Source organism: Monodelphis domestica, chromosome 8 (genome assembly GCF_027887165.1).
Source record: "Monodelphis domestica isolate mMonDom1 chromosome 8, mMonDom1.pri, whole genome shotgun sequence".
Taxonomy (NCBI): Eukaryota; Metazoa; Chordata; class Mammalia; order Didelphimorphia; family Didelphidae; genus Monodelphis; species Monodelphis domestica.
This window is the reverse complement of record NC_077234.1, coordinates 88,678,850-88,701,561: the sequence shown is the minus strand read 5'-3', so window position 1 is coordinate 88,701,561 and position 22,712 is coordinate 88,678,850.

Genomic DNA, 22,712 nt, shown 5'->3' with positions numbered 1-22,712 from the left:
TATAATAATGTCGTATTCTTTATATGGAAATATGTCATTTTAGAACCAAGGGATTCAGGTTCAAATCTTGGTTCAAGTCCGTACACTGCCTCAGTTTTTTTCATCTGTAAAATGAAGAGGTTGGGTTCAACAGCCTCTAAGGTCCCTTCCAGCTCCAAAGTTTTGATTTCCCCTTTGTAGGTGGATAAGCTGCCAAGAGATAACCAACAGCACTGTGAGAAAAGGAGACTCCCCTCCCTGCTAGAGCAAAGGGGCAGAGGATGCATCTGAGCCGCCTGCCCAGCACAGCTGCATCTCATCAAGAGAAAGGCAGGGGGCTTGGCTTCGGCATCTCCTCTGATGTAAGGAGGTATCCTAATCGCCAAAGCTCAAGTCTGTGGAATTGTTTTGACATCTCTGCTCTTAGACATGGCCCTCCCCCCACCCACAGGCACACACATTGCTCACCTATCTCATCATGGGCTGCCTATGGATTTGTCTGCTGTGCCAAATGTCTCCATCTACTCCCTCTCCTGGGTTAGGTCCTGTGGGCCAGCCCTCCTTGGCTCAAACATCCTGGATTTCACAACCTTCCCCTTAGGACAGAGTAGTAGTAAATGTTATCTTTTCCCATCCACTCCTAAATCCACCCATTTTTGCTTAATCTAGATTAAGAGAAGTTGGTTAAATGTGACTATGCCTGGTCTGAATGGGGATGACAGGAGCCTGTTAACAGCTGTCCAAGATGATGGTGGGAAAAGAACCAAAATGTTTTTATATCTTCCCCTTGTGGCAAGAACAAATTGGGGGGGGGGAGACTTTCTCCCTTATGCCTATTAAGATTCTGGCCCATTCTTTCTGCCCAAGCTCCAGTTGGCTGTTTGCAGGGACCCCCAGACAAGTTCCTCAGTGGAATGGAATTGTCCAAACCCTTGCTCTAAATAACTATTACAATGGAGCCTGATGATTTAATCAAATCTCCTTCAGACTGCCTGTGAGACAACTGGCTGGGGTTAGGGATGCAATCTGTGATCATGGAATGAAGCCAAATTAATTGGGATTGAACCCATAACCCTTGCCTCATTAGCAGGATGCTCTAAACCAACTGTGCTAATGAACCAGGCACATATAGTAAGACTGACAAAATGGCAGGATTATCTATTATACCAATTCTCCTCACAATCATGCTTTGTCTTAATAAAGATATTCCATAAGAATATTGTAGACTGTGTCAACATATGGGCAAAACATAATGTTGGAAAGAATCAAATGGGTGTTACAAAACCCTCCAGGAAGGCTATTAGAACTCAACTTTTCAGTACTGAGGAGCCTGTTTTGTTATAAACCTGTCCTTACAGATTTAAATACCTTTACAACAAAGAAGTAAGTTGAAGAATAAGATAAGTGGAGAGGCAGAGACAAAAGAAACTGACAGTGACAGAGATGCCTAGAAGTGTGTGTGTGTGTGTGTGTGTGTGTGTGTGTGTGTGTGTGTAATATGGATTGGACCTGTGGTTTTATTGGTCTAGGGTCCTTAGGTAACTCCTTCTATTTGTGCAGTTTGACATTATCTCTAGAACTTACAGTCTTAGAGAGTTGCCTAGAGCACTGGTAGGTTAAGTGACTTTTCCCAAAGTGCCATAGACAATATGTGTCCAAGGTTGAACTCACACCCAGGTTTTCCCAACTTTGAGGCCCAACTCTTGGTCAACTACACTAATCCTTCCATTCTCTCTGTCTCTGTCACTGTGTATATTATGCATAGGTAGATATACTATCTATATTATCTCTTGAAAAACTATCAAGGTGGTAGAGATAGAACACTGATCAAAAGCCAACATGCTGAAGCAAGTAAAAACATTTGGTTTCAAAAGCAGAAGTAGAGAAATTAGGTTTAAGAAGGGTTACTCCATATTGATATTTTATTAAAAGTGGAAATTTAAAAAAATTTGAGGGATAGTGGAGAGAGGATGAAAGAGCTCAAAATGAATGGCTGTAATCTTCTCAGTAAAGTAGAAAACAATTGGGGGATGAATAAAGTTGGGAATGAGAGAAGGTAGGGAATAGCTGCTGTGAGAATGAATTGGAAATGATTAAAAGGACTGTCTTGTAGCCACGAGGATCAAAATGAAGTAAAAGTACATACATTTGTAGTGGTCATTATTTTTTTCTGTGTGTTTATGAACTGCTTTGTCATTGTTGTTGGGTGAGGCGGGTGGGGAAGATGTTTTATTGATGTCTCTCTCACATTGCTCTCATTCCCAAATGACTCTACTCAACCCCAATGGCATCCTTACAACAACAACAACAACAAAAAAGTATGGCTAAGCAAAATGAATCAATATATTAGCCATATCTGACAAAGCATGCCTCATTCAGGACATATAGTTTACTGTCTCTCTGCCAATAGCAGGAGCATGTTTTACCATCAGTCTTCTTGGGTCATGATCAGATAACGCATTGTCCAAAATTTTGAGCAGTATTTTGCTCAGCAGTTTGGAAATAGGAATAGAGATGACTGGTGTTGGAAGTAATCTGGAGGTAAAAATAATTAGGGTAAAAGAAATGATCAGAAAGGGTGGAGGACATCAGTTTGTTGAACAGGTTACTATAGGGTTAAGACACTGAAGAAAGGAAAGTAAGACCAAGGCAGGAGTGATGGACTAGATGAACATGAAGAAATGGGAGACTTCAGAGATAATAGTGGAAATTAACAGGAAGAATTAGGCAATGAAAGATGTTGGAGATACAAAGGATTTTGATCATGGAGGGGATATTCAGAGCTTAAGATCCTCCAAGCAAAGCAGTTTAGAGGGATACTGAAGTCCAAAGACATAACCTTTGCTATAAATGACTGAGCTAGAGTCAAGAGACAGAGGTCAGGGAGCTGAGAAAGTTGATGAGCAGGGAGGTCAATTTATTTGAAGGGTCATCAATTCAATATCCAAATACTCAAATGGAGCTATTTTCTCATCAATTTAGAGATTCTCTCTAACAACACAAATTACAGCCTAACCATGCTTGCCCATTCTGTTTAACTCTTGTCCATTTCCTCCTATAAATTCACCAGAAGGAAGTCCATTCCCCATACATGAGGACTTTCTTGCTTTCTACTGATATTTGGAGGATACCAGTGGAACATCCAAGCTATCATCCATTATTGTCAATCAATGATCAGGGCATTAAAAACTGAGATGTGGCATCCCTGATACTGGACTTACTTGAGGAAACAGGGAGAGTGACCTGATGATTTTTTTTTTAAACCCTTACTTTCTGCCTTAGAATAAATACTATGTAATGGTTCCAAGGTAGAAAAATGATAAGAGCTAGGCAATAGGGGTTAAGTGACTTATCCAGTGTCACACAACTAGGAAATGTCTGAGGCCACATTTGAAACTAGGACCTCCTGTCTCTAGGCCTGGTTCTCAGTACACTGAGTTACCCAGCTGCCCCCTGAAGATTGTTGTTGGTTTGTTGTTGTTGTTGTTGTTGTTTTCACTTTTCAGTCATTTTAGTTGTGGTTGACTCTTCATGAACCTATTTGGGATTTTCATGGCAAAGATACTGGAATGTTTTGCCATTTCCTTCTCTAGCTAATTTTAAAGATTAGGAACTGAGGCAAACAGGATTAAGTGACTCCCCCAGAGTTGCACAGCTACTCTCTAAGACCAGGGATGATCTCAGAATGATGAATGTTCCTTACTTCAAGCTTGACAGTCAATCCGCTATACTATCTAGCTTTCCTGAATGTTGGGAAAAGACAATAAAAACTTATCAAGACAGAATGAAATAATCAAGTGACATTAACTTCAAAGAAGGAAATTTAACAGAGGGATAAAACGCAAGAAGGATCTAGAAGTGACAGTGGTAGGAAGTCAATGTTTCTCACTCTGTATAGGAACAGGAGGAAGAAAAAAGATGGTAAGAGTGTTGAGGGAAAGAGACCTAGGGAGTCTGAAACATTTTCAAAAGATAGATCATATAAATGTTGGAGAGGATATGGCGAAATTAGGACACTGATATATTGCTGGTGGGGCTGTGAACTGAAAGGACCATTCTGGAAAGCAATTTGGAATTATATTCAAATGGCTATAAAACAATGTATACCCTTTGATCCAGTAATACCACTATATTGGTCTTTATCACAGAAAGAAAAAATAAAAGAGAAAGGACCTACTTGTCAAAAAATATTTATAGCTGCTTTTTTGTGGCAGCAAGGAATTGGAAATTAAGAGGGTATCCATCAATTGTGGAATGACTGAACAAGTTGGGGTATATGATGGTAATGGAATACTATTGTGTTATAAGAAATGATGAACAAGATGATTTCAGAAAGAGTTGGAAAGACCTACATGAACTGTGAAGTTCATGAGTGAAATAAGCAGAACCTGGAGTACATTGCTCACAGTAACAGCAATATTGTGGAATGATCAGCTGTGAAAGAATTGGCTACTCTCAGATCCAGGACAGTTCTAAAAGACTTATATTATTATCCATCTCCAGAGAAAACTAGTGGAGTCAGAATGCAGATGAAAGCATAGTATTTTTCACCTTAGGTTATTTGAGTTTTTATTTGGGGGGTTTGGTTTTCTACTTTTATTCTCTTGCAAAATGAAGAATCTGGAAATGTTTTGTATGATAATGCATGTGTAACCCAGATCAAATTGCTTATGATCTCCAGGAAGGAGGGAGGAAGGAAGGAAGGAAGGAAGGAAATATGGATCATATAACTTCAGAAAATTTAGATGGAAAATTGTTATTACATGTAATTGATAAAATATCTTTACAAAAAAAGATAGATCATGGTTCTAGATGGGTAAAGACGGAGTTCATCAGGTTAGGGATGAAAGAGCAAGGATAAGACAATGGAAAGGGAGTTTCATCTATATTGATCACAATGGTTAACATTTATATGAGAGAGAGAGAGAGAGAGAGAGAGAGAGAGAGAGAGAGAGAGAGAGAGAGAGAAACCCTCATTTTCTCCTCAGTGGTGGGATTCAAACCCCATACTTGTATAAGGGGTAGGAGGTATTAAAAGGAAGGAAAATAACTCTTCAATCTTTCATTTCTCTTCTTGGGTCTTGTCTTTGAGACATCAACTCTCTTCAGATATTGGGACTTTCTGGTTTCAAGCTTTGAGAGAGAAGATGGAAGATGCTAACCCACTTTAGATTGCTGAAAGAAAAATTCTGAGAAAAAACCAATATGAGAAGAGCTGACAATCTCCATCATGTCCCTGTCACCATATTTGAGGAACTTCCCTTTGGGTATCATCTATCTATCTATGTATCTATCTTTAGAACTATCTCTCTGTCTCTGTCTTTCTTTTTTTCCCATTTGAATGAGTTTATTTAGTCAATTTAGAACATTATTCCTTGGTTACAATAATCACATTATTTCCCTCCTTCCCCTCCACCCACTCTTCCCGCAGTCAACCTGCAATTTCATTGGGTATTACATGTGTCCTTGATCAGAACCCATTTCCATGTTGTTGTTTACACTAGAATGTTCGTTTAGAGTCTACATCCCCAACCATATCCCTTCAACCCATGTATTCAAGCAGTTGTTTTTCTTCTGTGTTTCTACTCCCACAGTGTTTCCTCTGAATGAGGATAGTGGTTTTTCTCGTAGGTTCCTCCAAGTTGTTCAGGGTCATTGCATTGCCACTAATGGAGAAGTCCATTACATTCGATTGTACCACAGGGTATTAGTCTCTGTGTACAATGTTTTCCTGGTTCTGCTCCTCTCACTCTGCATCAATTCCTGGAGGTTGTTCCAGTATCCATGGTATTCCTCCACTTTATTATTCCTTCGAGCACAATAGTATTCCATCACCAACATATACCACAATTTATTCAGCCATTCACCAATTCAAGGGCATCCCCTCATTTTCCAATTTTTTGCCACCACAAAGAGCACAGCTATGGATATTTTTGTACAAGTCTTTTTCCTTATTATCTCTTTGGGGTACAGACCCAGCAGTGCTATGGCTGGATCAAAGGGCAGTCTTTTATCGCCCTTTGGACATAGTTCCAAATTGCCCTCCAAAATGTTTGGATCAATTCACAACTCCAACATTAATGTCCCTACTTTGCCACATCCCCTCCAACATTCATTACTTTCCTTTGCTGTCATGTTAGCCAACCTGCTAGGTGTGAGGTGATACCTCCGAGTTGTTTTGATTTGCATTTCTCTGACTATAAGAGATTTAGAGCACTTTTTAATGTGCTTATTAATAATTTTGATTTCTTTAACTGAAAATTGCCTATTCATGTCCCTTGCCCATTTATCAATTGGGGAATAGCTTGATTTTTTTGTACAACTGGTTTAGCTCTTTCTGAATTTGAGTAATTAGATCTTTGTCAGAAGTTTTTGTAATGAAGATAGTTTCCCAATTTGTTGCTTCCCTTCTAATTTTGGATGCATTTGTTTTGTTTGTACAAAAACTTTTTAATTTGATGTAATCAAAATTATTGTTTATATTTTGTGATTTTTTTCTAGTTCTTGCTTGGTTTTAAAGTCTTTCCTTTCCCAAAGATCTGACAAGTATACTATTCTGTGTTCACCTAATTTGCTTATAGTTTCCTTCTTTATATTCAGGTCATTCACCCATTCTGAGTTTATCTTGGTGTAGGGTGTGAGATGTTGATCCAAACCTAATATCTCCCATACTGTCTTCCAATTTTCCCAGCATTTTTTATCAAAAAGTGGGTTTTGGTCCCCCAAACTGGGATCTTTGGATTTATCAGACTGTCCTGCTGAAGTCATTTACCCCAAGTCTATTCCACTGATCCTCCTTTCTGTCTCTTAGCCAGTACCAAATTGTTTTGATAACCACTGCTTTATAGTATAGTTTGAGATCTGGGACTGCAAGTCCTCCTTCCTTTGCATTTTTTTTTTCATGATTTCCCTGTATATCCTTGATATTTTGTTCTTCCAAATGAACTTTGTTATGTTTTTTCTAATTCCGTAAAGAATTTTTTTGGTAGTTCAATGGGTATGGCACTAAATAAGTAAATTAATTTGGGTAGGATTGTCATTTTTATTATGTAGATCCTCCCGCCCATGAGCAATCAATGTTTTTCCAATTGTTTAGATCTAGTTTAAATTGTGTGGAGTGTTTTGTAGTTGTGTTCATACAGTTCCTGTGCTTGTCTCGGCAGATAGATCCCTAAGTATTTCATATTGTCTAGGATGATTTTAAATGGAATTTCTTTTTCTAATTCTTGCTGCTGAGATGGATTGAAGATATATAGAAATGCTGATGTCTTATGCAGGTTTATTTTGTATCTTGCAACTTTGCTAAAGTTGTTGATTATTTTGACTGGTTTTTTGGTTGATTCTCTAGGATTCTTTAAGTATACCATCATATCATCCACAAAGAGTGATAGCTTGGTCTCCTCATTGCCAATTTTAATACCTTCAATTTCTTTTTCTTCTCTAATTGCTACTGCTAGTGTTTCTAGTACAATGTTAAACAACAGGGGTGATAATGGGCATCCTTGTTTCATTCCTGATCTTATTGGGAAGGCTTCAAGTTTATCCCCATTGCAGATCATGTTTGCTGATGGTTTTAGATATATACTGTTTATTATTTTTAGGAAAGGCCCTTCTATTCCTATACTTTCTAGTGTTTTAAATAGGAATGGGTGTTGTATTTTTCAAAGGCTTTTTCTGCATCTATTGAGATAATCATGTGATTTTTGTCAGTTTGCTTGTTAATATGGTCTATTATGCGGATGGTTTTCCTAATGTTGAACCATCCTTGCATTCCTGGTATGAATCCTACCTGGTCATAGTGAATAACCCTTGTGATGACTTGCTGGAGTCTTTTTGCTAGTATACTATTTAATATTTTTGCATCTATATTCATTAGGGAGATTGGTCTATAGTTTTCTTTCTCTGTTTTTGACCTGCCTGGCTTTGGGATCAGTACCATCTTTGTGTCGTAAAATGAATTTGGCAGAACTCCTTCTTGGCTTATTCTGTCAAATAGTTTGTATAATATTGGGATTAGTTGTTCTTTGAATGTTTGATAGAATTCATTTGTGAATCCATCTGAACCTGGGGATTTTTTCTTAGGGGGAGTTCTTTGATGGCTTATTCAATTTCTTTTTCTGATATGGGGTTGTTTAGGTAATTTATTTCTTCCTCTGTTAGTATAAGCAATTTATATTTTTGTAAGTATTCATCCATTTTACCTAGATTGCCATACTTGTTGCCATATAATTGGGCATAGTAGTTTTTAATGATTGCCTTAATTTCCTCTTCATTAGAGGTGAGGTCTCCCTTTTCATCTGGGATACTATTGATTTGGTTTTTTTTTTCTTTCCTTTTTTAATAGACTGACTAGTACTTTGTCTATTTTATTTGTTTTTTCAAAGTACCAGCTTCTAGTCTTATTTGTTGAATCAATAATTCTTTGACTTTCAATTTTATTAATTTCTCCTTTGATTTTTAGGATCTCGAATTTAGTCTTCATCTGATGATTTTTAATTTGTTCGCTTTCTAGATTTTTAATTTGTATGCCCAATTCATTGACCTCTGCCCTTCTTAATTTGTTAACATATGAACTCAAGGATATAAATTTGCCCCCTGAGTACTGCTTTGTCTGCATTCCATAGGTTTTGAAAGAATGTCTCATCATTGTAATTTTCTTCAATGAAGTTATTTATTGTTTCTACAATTTGTTCTTTAACTAACCGGTTTTGGAGAATTGTATTCTTTAATTTCCAATTAATTCTTGATTTACCTCTCCATGTACCCTTACTAATTATGATTTTCATTGCATTATGATTTGAGAAGGTTGCATTTATTATTTTTGCCCTTTTGCACTCATTTGCAATGTTTTTATGCCCTAATACATGGTCAATTTTTGTGAATGTACAATGTGCTGCTGAAAAGAAGGTATATTCCTTTTTGTCCCTATTTATTTTTCTCCACATGCCAACTAACTCTAATTTTTCTGAGATTTCATTCACTTCTCTTACCTCTTTCTTATTTGTTTTTTGGTTTATTTATCTAGTTTGGATATAGGAAGGTTCAGGTCTCCCACTAGTATAGTTTTTCCGTCTATTTCATCCTTGAGCTCCTCTAGTTTCTTCTTTAGAAATTTGGATGCTATGCCATTTGGTGCATACATATTGAGTACAGATATTTCCTCATTGTCTATACTGCTTTTATCAGGATGTAATTACTTTCCCTATCTCTTTTAACTAGATTTATTTTTACTTTGGCTTTGTCACATATCATGACTGCGACTTCTGCCTTCTTTTTATCAGTTGATGCACAATAGATTTGGCTCCATCCTCTTACTTTCACCCTATGCGTATCTATCTTCCTCATGTACGTTTCTTGTAGATAGCATATGGTAGGGTTTTGGATTCTAATCTACTCTGCTATTCGCTTGCGTTTTATGGGTGAGTTCATTCCATTCACATTCAGAGTTATGATTACTAGCTGTGTATTTTCCAGCATTTTGATTTCTACTCTTGCCTTTTCTTCTTTCACTATTTCCTTCTACACCAATGTTTGTTTATAATCAATCCCCCTAGTTCCCACCCTTATTTTACTTCCTTTTCTACCCCCCTCCCTTCTTATTCCCTCCCTTATTTTCCCCTGTAGTCTTTTTAAAATTCCCCCCCTCTCCCTCCCTTGTACTGCTTCCCTCCCCACCAGTCCATTTTTTACCCTTCTACTCCCCTATAGGGTACAAATCTATTCTCTGCTCCAATGGATTGGATTATTCTTCCCTCTTTGGATCAGTTTCAAAGCACGTAAGAGTTGAGTATTTCCTATCTCCAACCTCTTTACCCTTCCAGTGTATAGATGTTCTCTCCCCTCCCACCATGAGCTTCTTTGTGACAAATAAATGTACCCCCATTTGTTTCTTTTCCCATTTCTTTTAGTATTAACCTCTTTTTAAAAGCTCTAGTTGTGTGTATACACACGCACACACACACACACACACACACACGTAAATGTATTTATGCATGCATATATCTATATACCTATTTATGTCTTGTCCTTTCATCCTATACAGTTTGTCACTGTTCCCTCTAAGTGTAATTCTTCTAGCTGCCGAGGTGATAGCAACAGTTTTTAAGAGTTACCAATGACCTCTTTTCTTTCAGGGATACATATAATTTTAACTTATTGAGTCTCTTAAAAAATTTTTGTTGTTGCTGTTGTTTTTTGTTCTTTTTCTTTTCCCCCTCTTTTTAAATTACCTTTTAATGATTCTCTTGAATTCTGTGCTTGGACATTAAATTTTCTGTTCAGGTCTGGTCTTTTCTTTATGAATGCTTGGAATTCTTCTATTCTTTTGAATGACCATACTTTCCCCTGTAAAAATATAGTCAGTGTTGCTGGGTAGTTGATTCTTGGTTGTAGACCTAGTTCCCTTGCCTTCCAGAATTTCATATTCCATGTATTTCGGTCCTTCAGTGTGGATGCAGCCAGATCCTGTGTTATCCTCTCTGTGGTTCCATGATATCTGAATGACTTCTTCTTAGCAGCTTGTAATATCTTTTCTTTGATCTGATAGTTTTTGAATTTGGCTATAACATTCCTGGGTGTTTTCAGTTGGGGATTAAATTCAGGAGGTGATCTGTGGATTCTTTCAATCTCCACTTTTCCCTCTTCTTTTAGGATATTGGGGCAGTTTTCCTGAATAATTTCCTATAGTGTAATGTCCAGGCTTTTTCTTTTGTCATGGTCTTCTGGTAGACCAATGATTCTTAAATTGTCTCTTCTCAAACTATTTTCTAAATCATCTGTTTTGTGAATGAGATGCTTCATATTTTCCTCAATTTTTTCTTTCTTTTCATTTTGTTTTATAGTGTCCTGGTGCCTTGTGAGTCACTTAATTCCAGTTGTTGTATTCTGGTTCTTAAAGACTGGATTTCATCCCTGACTTTTTGGTCATCCTTTTCCTTCTGGTCTGATTTTCTTTGAAGGTCATATTTCATCATCTTTATCTTGTCTTTCATCTCCTTTGCCTCATCTTTCATCTCCTTTGCCTCATTTTCCAGCTGGTTGATTTTGGCTTTCAAGACACTATTTTCTCATTTTAGTTCAAGTCCTTCTGTTTCCAGATGACTTATCTTAATTTTTAAGTTCTTTTCCCAATTGTCTTCAGCCTCTCTTAATTGTGTTTTGAGTTCTTCCACAGCCTGTATCCAATTCCCTGGGATTTCTGATTTATCATTTGTTGATCTCTCCCCCCCTGTTCTGTTTGCTGAATAGAAGCTGTCTATTGTAGTTTCTTTCTTATTTTTCTGTTGTTTGCTCATATTCACCCCTTCTTTACTCCCCATATTTGTCTGTGCTCTTGCTCCTCTCATTTTTGTTTTGTTTTGGGGGCTTCTGTAAGTCTCCCCTCTTGGAGCTTTAACAGAATATCTCTTGATGTAGTCTCTGGGGGAAGGTTGTTTGGGGTTTGAGCTTCCCTGTCCTCTGGAGGCTTTTGATTGGATTAAAGTCCAGCAGTCAATGAGGATGGGTGTGGAGCCTGGGCTTCCCTGAGTTCTGGGGACTTTTGATGGGATTAAGTTCAGCTTAGTTGAGCTGGGTGTGCTCTAAGTCCAAAACCTCCTGGAAGGCTGAAGCAAATATGGAGGATCTCCACAGCTCTGGCCAGGCTGCCAGGTCTATGTTCCTTCTCTAGCTCCTTCCCTGCCTTTTCCTGGGCACTCTGAACTTGGCACAGCCCTGCCTGCAAGGTACACCCTCCAGACCAGCATCTTTGCCCGCCCAGAAGTTCCTGCAGCCACTGGAGTCTCGGCGCTCTAGGTGGGAGGGGGGGATGGGTCCTGGGGCCTTCTTTCTGTCTTCCCCTTAAACCCGAGTGTTCTTGGATTCCGGCTTGGGGGGGGGGCATACCTTTTGAATTAAGTCCAGCAGGAGGGTCCCTTGGCTCTGTCTTGTTGTTAAGTTTGATTTTCAGTCCCCTAGGAGAATTCAATTTCTAATCAGTAAGGTAGGGGTATTCAGAGGTCTGAACTTCTGCTCCTTCTAGGCCAACATCTTGACTCCCTAGCCTCTCTCTGTCTGTCTTTCTTGAACTGAGTTTTCTTACTCCCAATGAGAAAGTTCCTTCACTCATTATTTTTTTCTAAAACACTTAACTTTCATCTTAGTAACAACTCTAAGACAAAAGGACAAGGTACCCAGAGCCACATAGTTAGGAAGTATCTGAGGGCACATTTAAACCCAGGTCCTCCTTACTTGGCCTGGCTATCTAAACAACCTAGCTGCCCTTCCTTTATTCAGTGCTGTCTAGTATATATACTCCTTTGAATACTTTTCTCTCATTTATGTTTTGTTATCAACTTAGATAAATGAGTTTCTTTGCTACTTGCTATGTATTTTCATTGTGGAACTGGCATTTGGTGGGAAAAAAGTCAAGTCTGGGATATAAAACTTGAGACTCTACTTCCCCATTAAGACACAACAATCACAAGTTTAACTTAAACCTGAAAAACCATAGCTCCTAGACTAATAATACTTAAAAGGGTAAATAAATATAATTCTAAATCAGTACTCCTTCTCTCTAAGAGAGTAGAATAGTCAAGCTTCGGGCCACACCCTCCTGCTTCCCCTCCTGGCAAGCATCAGAATCTCCCCTGGAGGAGGATGGGAGTAGAAGAGGTTAGAGATGTCTCTTCTGCTTCCCTTTGAGTCAAACAATAACACATCCATGCTATGTAACAGGGACAGTCTTGCTACATAGACATAGATAGATACATAGATGTAGATAAGAACTAGACCTATGATTTCATAGATATAGGGAATTCCTAGATAAAGAAACTCTACCAATGCTGGCCAGAATTTTCTCTACAACTTTAAAGCTACCAAGAAAACTAAGTGGTTAAGTGACTTGCTTAGGGTCACACAACTTGTTTATGCTAGCAACACAACTTGAACACATATCTTACTTAATTCAAGGCCAGTTCTCTAGCTACCATATTATATCAACTACACATGCATAACTATCTATCCTTTGTCTATCTATCTATCTATCTATCTATCTATCTGTCTGTCTGTCTGTCTGTCTGTCTGTCTGTCTGTCTATCTATCTGTCTGTCTGTCTGTCCATCCATCCATCCATCCATATACCTATCTACCTCTCTCTCTCTCTCTCTCTCTCTCTCTCTATCTATCTATCTATCTATCTATCTATCTCTCTATCTCTCTGTCTGTCTGCATCCTTTCTCTGTTTTTACTCTACCTTTTCCCTATTCCTTCACTGCATCTATTTTTCATCTTGGGTATATGACAAGGAATGAGAGAGGGAATGCTTCCCCCTTTCCTAATCCTAGGCTGGCAAAATTCCATCCTGAACAATGGTTGAACAGGTTCCAGCACAGACATAGGAGAACCTCCACCACCCCAATTGCCCAGATCTCAGAGGGGACAGCAGAACAAGTACCCAATATTGTCTTTCTCAGCATTCCTACTAATGTTCCTTCTCCCTCTCCCTCTCCCTCTCCTGCTATACTTTAACAATTTTCCCCACCTCTGATAGACACTGATTATTCCATCCATATTGGATATAATCTAGGACCTCTAGCCTCTTCAAACCCTCAGACCCACTTTTCTCTTCCTAATGGGGACCAACTATACCATTCCTTCCTTGAGAATATGACTTCTCACTCCACTTTGATAAGCAAGGATTCACAAACTATAATCCTGTGAACGATGGGCACCTTACCATCTACCATGTCACTGAATCCTAAGGTCCTTCAGGCTTTGCTGTCATATTCGTTACACCCCTTGTTATTGTCATAAGATACAACTTTGGCAAAATTCCTAGACTTTTCCTTGCATTGTTTTGAGCTCCTTATATTTGTTGTATTCTCACTAGAGATTGAACCCCTTGAGATAAGGCACTTTCTCACTTTTCTATTTGTACCCCAGCACTTAATATAAGACTCAAAAATAAGAACTCACTTTTCATTCATTCACTTGAACCCGTGAATCTGCATTGACTCCCCACACACTTTCCAGGACCAGAAGACAACAAATGCTTGAGGTATTAGCATATAGTAAATCAATGCCCCCACAACTTATATAAGGAGCATTTCACTTAGTACAGAGGGATATACCTTCTAGAAGAAAGGCAAGGCATAAACTAACATGGCTCCATGTGCATATAACAGTTCTGTCAAAGGGAGAGCAAATATAATGGAAAACAAAGAACCTAATTCAGAAGGGAAAAGGTTCAGAGGATTGTGTGTCATACTCCAAAGTCAAGTTCACGAGTTTTGAATTCATTGGAGTGGGGCTGGAGAGGGCAGAGTCTTTGGCAGGTCAACATGAACGGTATTGCATTGTGACCAAGTCTTCCCATGATGAATGATGAGGACATTGGCAAAGATCATCGAATCAGCAATCTTTGAGGTATGGGAACACCTTAGCTTGGCAATATTTTTAAGGTCATTACGAAAGCTGACTAATGAGATGGAACATGCTGAGCCAGAGAAATTTGGGATACAGAGGAACATTTAGACCCCTTCTGGTCCCCTGACATACAATTTCAACCCACTGAACAGCAAAAATCACAAAGCTTATGTTCCCTCTGCTGAATCAAGGAGGTCAAGATGTAGACTGGTGTGGAGTTTGAAAGAGAACACTAGTCCTTGTGAACCAGAGGACAAGAGTTCAGAAAATTGTCAGATTCCAAAGATGAAAAGGCTTCACAAATATCCTTCTAATGCAAAGAAGGAATTTCCCATCAATGATCTAGGGAAGCAGCATCAGTAGAAGGATGTGAACAAAGAACCATAGAGACTGGCTAGCTAAAGACAAGACCCTAATAGAGAGTCAGAGAACTAGAAAGAACATGGTCCAGGATGAATGACCAAGCAAGGAGAGGAAGCCATTTCCCTCACCATACATTTTCCTTTCACCCAACCATCTTATATCTCTCCTGAGCTGAAAAAGGTAGACCTCAGGGCAGATATTGGCATCTTGAGACCTCACCTCCAGATCCTGAAAAGGAAGATAATGATCCCCTCCCAAAATTTAGACAAAGGAAGCCATGAAGATATCTTTCTTCTTCTAGGTCTGATTAATCAATCCTTCATCTGTAATCTTCCTTGACAGACATTATTTAACAAAGGAAAACATTTAATTTACATAGTAGGATGGCAGTGGGAGGAGGGGGAAAGCCATTTTGAAAACATCCTGACTTTTTATAGGTCATTTCTATTTTTCTAGCCAATAAAATTTTGTTATTCCCTGGGGGTGTTAATCAATTATCAGCTTGTTCATTTTTTTTATTTGAAGGCTGTGACCAATGAAACCAAAAATATAATAAACTGAAAGGTTTCACAATTGAGATGAACATTTTTTCCTTTCTGTCATGCCTGGATATAGGAAATTAAATTTTGTATGTTAACTAAATTGTCAATAATGCATTTCATAAAGGTCATAATGTCTGGACTTTAGCAAAATGATTTTTTATTTAACTATTAAGATTGTTTTCCTTGTTGTCAAAAGAAATGCCAATAGTTATTTTTTAAATTTCATTCTGAAACATTAGTCTATTTTATTACATTTTATTCAACATCTGTCCAGGATATGTTATGAAACCTCCAAATGTTATTGGTGATGGGGCCTATTAGACTAAACTGGATTTCTCCTACCTTCCAGCTAGAACCAGTGTGCTAGTTTCAATTTAAAAGGTTCCCATATATTTGGAGTTCTGGTTATATAGAAACTCCCCTTGATTCTTTCCAATGATAGAAACCAAACTGAGTATTTCTATGATTGCAGTGTGTGTGGGTGAGCACTGGACTTAATCAAGAGCATCTGGGTATAAATCTCAATTCTGAAAAAATAAAGAGTAATAATAATAATCACAAGCATAAAAGTGATAATAATATTCTTTAGGTGGCTAAGTGCCATAATGGATAGAGTGTTGGACTTGGAATCAGGATGACTTGAGTTCAAATCCAGTCTCAAACACTTATATATATATATAGTAGTCTCTCGGTGATCGAGAATAACGATTGTCTTTGTGCAGTTTCATCTACGGTGTACCCTCATGTGGCTTTGGAGTCCAAAGGCTGAGGCGCACAGTTTGTGGCACATGGGGCCTGGGACGCCAGTTGTTACAGGAGGTGCGGTTGTGGCCTGGTGTCGGCGTTCACGGGCAGGGGCAAGGCGTCGACGTCGCTCATCTTCAACGGTGGTGGCGGCCTGGTGAATGTGGGTTTGCCAGCTGCTTCTGTCAGAGGCAGCGAGTTCTAGTTGCTTTGCCAGCCCACTTCAAGTTGGACTTTAGCTGATCCTTGAATCTTTTCTTTGGTCGGCCTTGTTTCCTGAGTCCAGCTGACAGTTCACCGTAGAATACCTGTCTTGGTATTCGCTGTGGGTCCATGCGGATGACGTGTCCAGACCATCGTAGCTGGGTTTTGAGGACCAGGACTTCGATGCTGGTGGAGTTGGCTCTGTCGAGGACTTCCTGGTTGGTGATTCGGTCCTGAGATTGGATCCTCATGATTGACCGGAGGGAGCGTTGGTGGAATTGCTCCAGCTGCTTCATGTGCTTCCGGTACAGTGTCCATGTCTCACAACCGTACAGGAGCGAGCTGAGGACCGCTGCATTATACACTTTGAGCTTCGTCTCAGTGCTTACACCGTTGTGTTGGAGGACTTTGGAGCTCAGCCGCCCGAGTGCCTGGCTGGCCTTTTGGATCCTGGCATTGATCTCGTGGTCTAGGGACCCGTCGTTGGCGATGGTGCTGCCCAGGTACTTGAAAGTGTTGACATTAGAAAGCTGCGTGCCATTGATAGTTATGCACGGCTGGTTCATTGGCCTCCCTGGTGCAGGTTGGAACAGCACCTCTGTTTTGCTGAGGCTGATAGTCAGGCCAAACAGTTTTGTTGCGGTGGAGAACCTGTCCACAATGGTTTGAAGATGATTTTCTTGGTGGGCCATGAGAGCACAGTCATCTGCAAAGAGAGCTTCCAGGATGAGTCTCTCTGTTGTCTTTGTTTTTGCAGTCAGGAGGCAGAGGTCGAATAGTGAGCCATCCAGTCAGTATTTGATGTAGACGCCCAGGTCTAGAACCATCACAGCATGTCGTAATACTTGGGTGAAGTATAGGTTGAATAGTACCGGAGCGAGGACACAGCCTTGTTTCACGCCATTTGAGATGTTGAAGCGATCGGAAGTCTCTCCACCAGATAGGACTTCCCCTGTCATGTCGACATGAAAGAGCTGGACACTTACAATGGGCAAATCAATTAATTTCATTGTGACCTATAACCCATTGTGGAAAGTGGAGATAATAGTTCTTCCTTCACAAGGTTGTTGGGAGGATCAAATGAGAAAACTTATGAAAAATATCTTGGAAACCTTCAACTACTTTTATTATCATATTAAAGTTTACAAAGTCTTTTCTTTCCAACACTGGTACCACTTTGGGTAATTTACTTATCTATCTGTGTCCTGGTTTTTTGGACTAGATAAGAAGTATTAAGCATGCAGCCCATGTGGCCTGCAACAACCCTGAGTGTTACTCAGAACTAGATGAAAATTTAATTGGGAAGTATTTAACAAAATTAATAAAAAATACAATAGACGATACATAATATTATGTATTTAAACTGTCAATATGCAACCTGAAGGGATCCTCCAATATGAGTTAGTGACCCTGTTTCTATTTGAGTTTGAGACCTTAGACTCAATGATATCCAAAGTCCTGTCCAAATTTCCCATCTCTGGAGGTTTTTAAAAACTGAAATCAGATAAGCTTTGTAGGATATTGCAGGACTTCCAGTAGAGGTATGGATTAGACTAGTTGACTTTCTAAATCCAAAATTCTATTATTCTGTTTTTATGAATCATAGAGTGGAATTTTGAAGGCAGCCTATCCCTGTGGAAAATTCTTAGCTCTGAGCATCTCCAAGAATGATTTTGATGGATTTTCTGAACTAGATTCAAGGCACCTTTGCCTGACTTTGTATTTGATCCGAGGATGAAATATAAGCATGCATGCTACACACACACGCGCGCGCACACACACACACTGCTTGTGTCAAAGATGACCAAAGCTTAATTTCAAAAGAAGTTTCTTTAGGTTTAAGCCCTTACTCAGAAACCAAGAAAAGAAAACTGAATAGCCCAGTATCTGGCACCAATCCCACACCTGCAGGCATGCAGGCCATAATACATCAGCAGGAAGCTTGATTAATAGTGAAAGAATACTCAAATAGCATTGTACATTTTCCAAGTGAATTACAATGTCTCCAGTTCCCATAAAGTCCCACATGGATCATTTCCCGGTGTCTCTTGTTGGGTCCTCAACACAGCAGATCAAGTACTCCCATCTCTACACTGACCAAGACTGCAGCAATTTGCTTTCCCTGGCTAGGGTGCTCTCTGGGAGGAATTTTTTTTAACAGATCTTGGACATTCTTTAAGAAACTTACTACTTTCTCTGGTTATGTGTTTCTTCTTGGTGATGGCCAGAGTGAGCCCAAAGAGGGAGTTCTAGCCATACCCAACAGAATGCCTAACTTAGCAACAGAGGTCCATACCAGAAATTTCCTCTTTACTGACCAAATGAGATAATATATGGAAAGTAGCTTGCCAGATTTGAAGTACAATATAAATATTAACTATCATTATTATTTACTGTTAAATGAAAGTTTCTAGTATAGTTAAACAACATGTTCAGAAAGTGATCAAAAACCCTTCTTTCTTCTGATAAAAAGAATGGTGTCCCTTGGTCAAGGTCATAATAACTTACTCATCTAGAGGCTGACAAAAGATTCTTATTCTTTCTCAATCACTCTTCTTAAGCACGTAGATAAGAATATTCTAATCACAGGAACCTGCCAATTACTAGTCCCATTTGAGGCGATATATTCAGCTATTCTGAAGCCCTGCATGCCCTCAGGCCATTACCATTCTCCCAAACTAGTTTAGAGAGATGGAAGTTGGAGAATGACAGATCCCTGCTATATATTCCTGTAAAGTTTTAAGTTTTGAGCTGGAAAGGACCTTAGAGATCAGTTGGTTCAAACTCTTCACTTAACAGATAAAGAAAATGAGAAGCAGAGAGATTAAATGATTTGTACAAAACCATGGCATGGTCAAGTTTTAAAACAAAAGTCAATTCAAGACACTCCCTTTAGGAAAGGAAATTGATATGCCAGAAAGGATATTGATACCCCAGAAAGGGTGTAGAAGAGGGCAAATTGAAAGTCTCTGGGTTCTTGTCATATACCCATCATTTGAAGAGAATAGATAATAATAGGTAATACTTTAAGGTTTGTAATACACATTACAAATATTATCTCACTAGATTCTTACAACCACTCTGAAAGGTAAACACTTTTATTATATGTTTTATGAGATGAGGAAACTGAGGGGGAAAGAGGTTAAAATTACTTGTCCTGAAGCAGACGAGTAAGTGTTTGAGGAAGACAGCCATGATAACTTTCTTCAAGTATTAGAAAGACTTTCCTGTGGAAAACAAAAGAAAGAAATTGTCCTGTTTAGCCTCAGATGGCAAAATCGGGCTTAACAGAGAGAAGTAACAAAGACTCCAGTTCAAGAAAGATATCTAAAAAGAACTTCCTAAGAAGGGGCAGCTAGGTGGCTCAGTGGATAGTGAGTCAGGCTTAGAGACTTCAAATCTGATCTTGCTTTCTTGCTGCATGACCCAAAGCAAGTCATTCAACCCCCATTGCCTAGCCTTTATTGCTCTTCTGCCTTAGAACCAATACTTGGCATCAATTTCAAGACAGAGGTAAGGTTTGTTTATTTTTTTAGTAACTTCGTAACAGAGTTGCCCCAAAGTAGAATGTGTGCTTCAGGAAATAGATTCCTCTTTTATTTGAAGTCTCCAAGAAAAGACTAGATTATCATTTGCTATACAATCAAGGGTAGATTGAACTATTTATTAAGGTTCCTTCCAAACTGAAATTTTTTTTAAATTCACATTTCTTTTTTCTTTGAAAATTTTTATTTAATTAATTTAGAATATTTTTCTATGGTTACATGATTCATGTTCTTTCCCTCCCCTCCTCCCCACCCACATAGCCAAGGAGCAATTCCACTGAGTTTTACATGTGTCATTGATCAAGACCTATTTTCATATTATTAATATTTGCATTAGGGTGATCACTTAGAGTCTGCATCCCCAATCATATCCCCATCGACCCATGTGATCAAGCAGTTGTTTTTCTTCTGTGTTTCTCCTTCCACAGTTCTTTCTTGGAGTGTGTATCATGTTCTTTCTCATAAGTCCCTCCAAATTATCCTTGATCATTGCATTGCTACTAGTAGAGAAATCCGTTACATTTGATTGTGCCACAATGTATCCGTCTCTTTTGTATAAGGTTCTCTTTGTTCTGTTTCTTTCACTCTGCATCAATTCCTAGAGGTCATTCCAGTTCACATGGAATTCCTCCAGTTCATTATTCCTTTTAGTACAATAGTATTCCACCACCAACAGATACCACAATTTGTTCAGCCATTCCTTAATTGAAAGGCATCTCTTCATTTTCCAATTTTTTGCCACCACAAAGAGTGCAGCTATGAATGTACATGTATTTTTCCTTATTATCTCTTTGGAATATAAACCTACCAGTGGTATAGCTGGATCAAAAGACAGTCTTTTAAAGCCATTGAGCATAGTTCCAAATTGCCCTCCAGAATGGTTGGATCAATTCACAATTCCACCAGCAATGCATTAATGTCCCCCAAATTGAAAATCTTATGATTCTCTGAATTCAGGTTACCTAACTCCAAATCCAACTTTTTTCCCATGGCTCAAAGTTCTTCCTTTTTTTCTTGTTTAAGAGCAATCCAGTACACATATGCTCCAATATCTCTCTAAGGCACTTCCATCACAAAACTCTTCTGGAATTGATGCTGCACATTAGGGTATGCTCTCAGAGAGGCTCTGTGTCTGAGCTAATCCCCATTACACTTGAAATCATTGGCCTATGGCTACAAGGATAGCTATAACTTGACATTTTTCTGGAAGAACAAGTCCCCCAAATCCTAAAAGCTAAAATACAAATAGATTCAAAATGGGCTAGATTAGATAATAAAGGAAAATAATTATGAAGGGGGAGGTTTGACACATTTCTAACTTTTATGAAAGTGATATCATATAAGACAACCAAAGTTGTCCCTTAAAATATTCCTTGGTGTTTGGGATTCTTACTGACTCAATTAGAATAGCATTTCTTAAAGAGTTTTACTTTGATGAATGTGCTAAACATCATAAAATAAATACAAATTAAATAGGATTGAATTTTTTAATTGTAATTACAAGTTCTCACTAATTGAGCAAAAGCCTGTCACAAGTGGACAGGCAAAGGCACAGGGAATCAAGAAGCCATTGAATTTCTAAAGCTTTATATTGGGCTATATTATTGCTTTTATTGATTACTCTGTATCCATCATGAATAGTATCCCCCAGGTGAACAACCATTTAAGTGAAGCCTTACCTTTTTCACAAGCAACATATGACTGATACAGAATGCTAAGGGTGAGGATTATAGGTTTGTGGTGATTTGTTTGCAAATTTAAATAAAGCTAGATTTACTTGCAAAAGCCATCTGTATGCAAAATCATCAGTCATTACTGTAAATAACTTTTTTCTCCATCAAATTAAATTACGGGAAGATTGAGAAGGAATATGGATTCAATCAGCAATTCTTAGCTATTTTTTTCCCTCTGCTTGAGCTCTAAAAGCAGATGAGGTGTTTTAATTACTAGATTTTACATGTGGAAGGAATAAGTCTAAAGGAAATAGCACAGTATTCTTTCCAAGTTTGAATTACAAATTATTCTAGGACCCTGGAGAGGAACAACACAGAAAACAAGATTTCAGAAGATTCTTTGTCAAGTCAGTCTTTCAATAAGTCTTGAAAGCCACTTTAAGGACCCAATTTCTTCCCTGTGTTCTATTCGCCAAGTGGAAAGAAAATATTTAATCAGCTATAGTTGGTACCATTCTTCATGCTGCTCCTATAATAAGCTGAAGTATCTATCTAGAAATAATACATAATAATGTCAAATTTTCAAGAAAAAGAAAAGAAATATACAAGATGGAGTATTGCCCCAAATTTGTCTGAGATGCATTTGCACTGGCAATTGTAATGGGATGCCCAGAATAAGAAGTTTGCAAACCCTCAGGAATTTTCTTATATGGCAATAAATCATTAAAGATTTAATGTTTGGTTTAAGAGCCTTCTCCTATTTTTGCCCTTCTCAGTCAAGGATCAAAAAATAAGTTTTCTTGGTTGTTGTGATTTTCCAACTGTTTTCTGCTTGGAATTTTCTTTCTTACCCTGATTCTGATTTCATTGTAAATTTCCTCACCTGGCACCTGAGCAAGCCCCTAGGCATTTGAGTAGCAAAGAGGAAAGTCTCAGAAATTTCTCTATTTCTTACAATCATGAAGAAATCTGCCTTGAGGTAAGGAAATGTGTCTTCCCAGAGCATCTGTAAATCTCCCCTCCACCCCCTGTCTCTCTCCCCTCCCCAACCCTCCTTCTCCTCTTTCTTTCTCTTTTGCCTGAAGGATCCCTCCCTTTGGCAACTACAGAGAGAATTTTTTCCTCTGCTGCAATGCAGTTTCCATGTCATGATGCCAAGAGCATTCTGCAAAGAAACAGCAGTAAGAGGAAACCAGTGGCCAAGTTCCTGGATCATTTTTTTTACTAATTGACCTTGTCAAGTTAATTACTGCAGATTG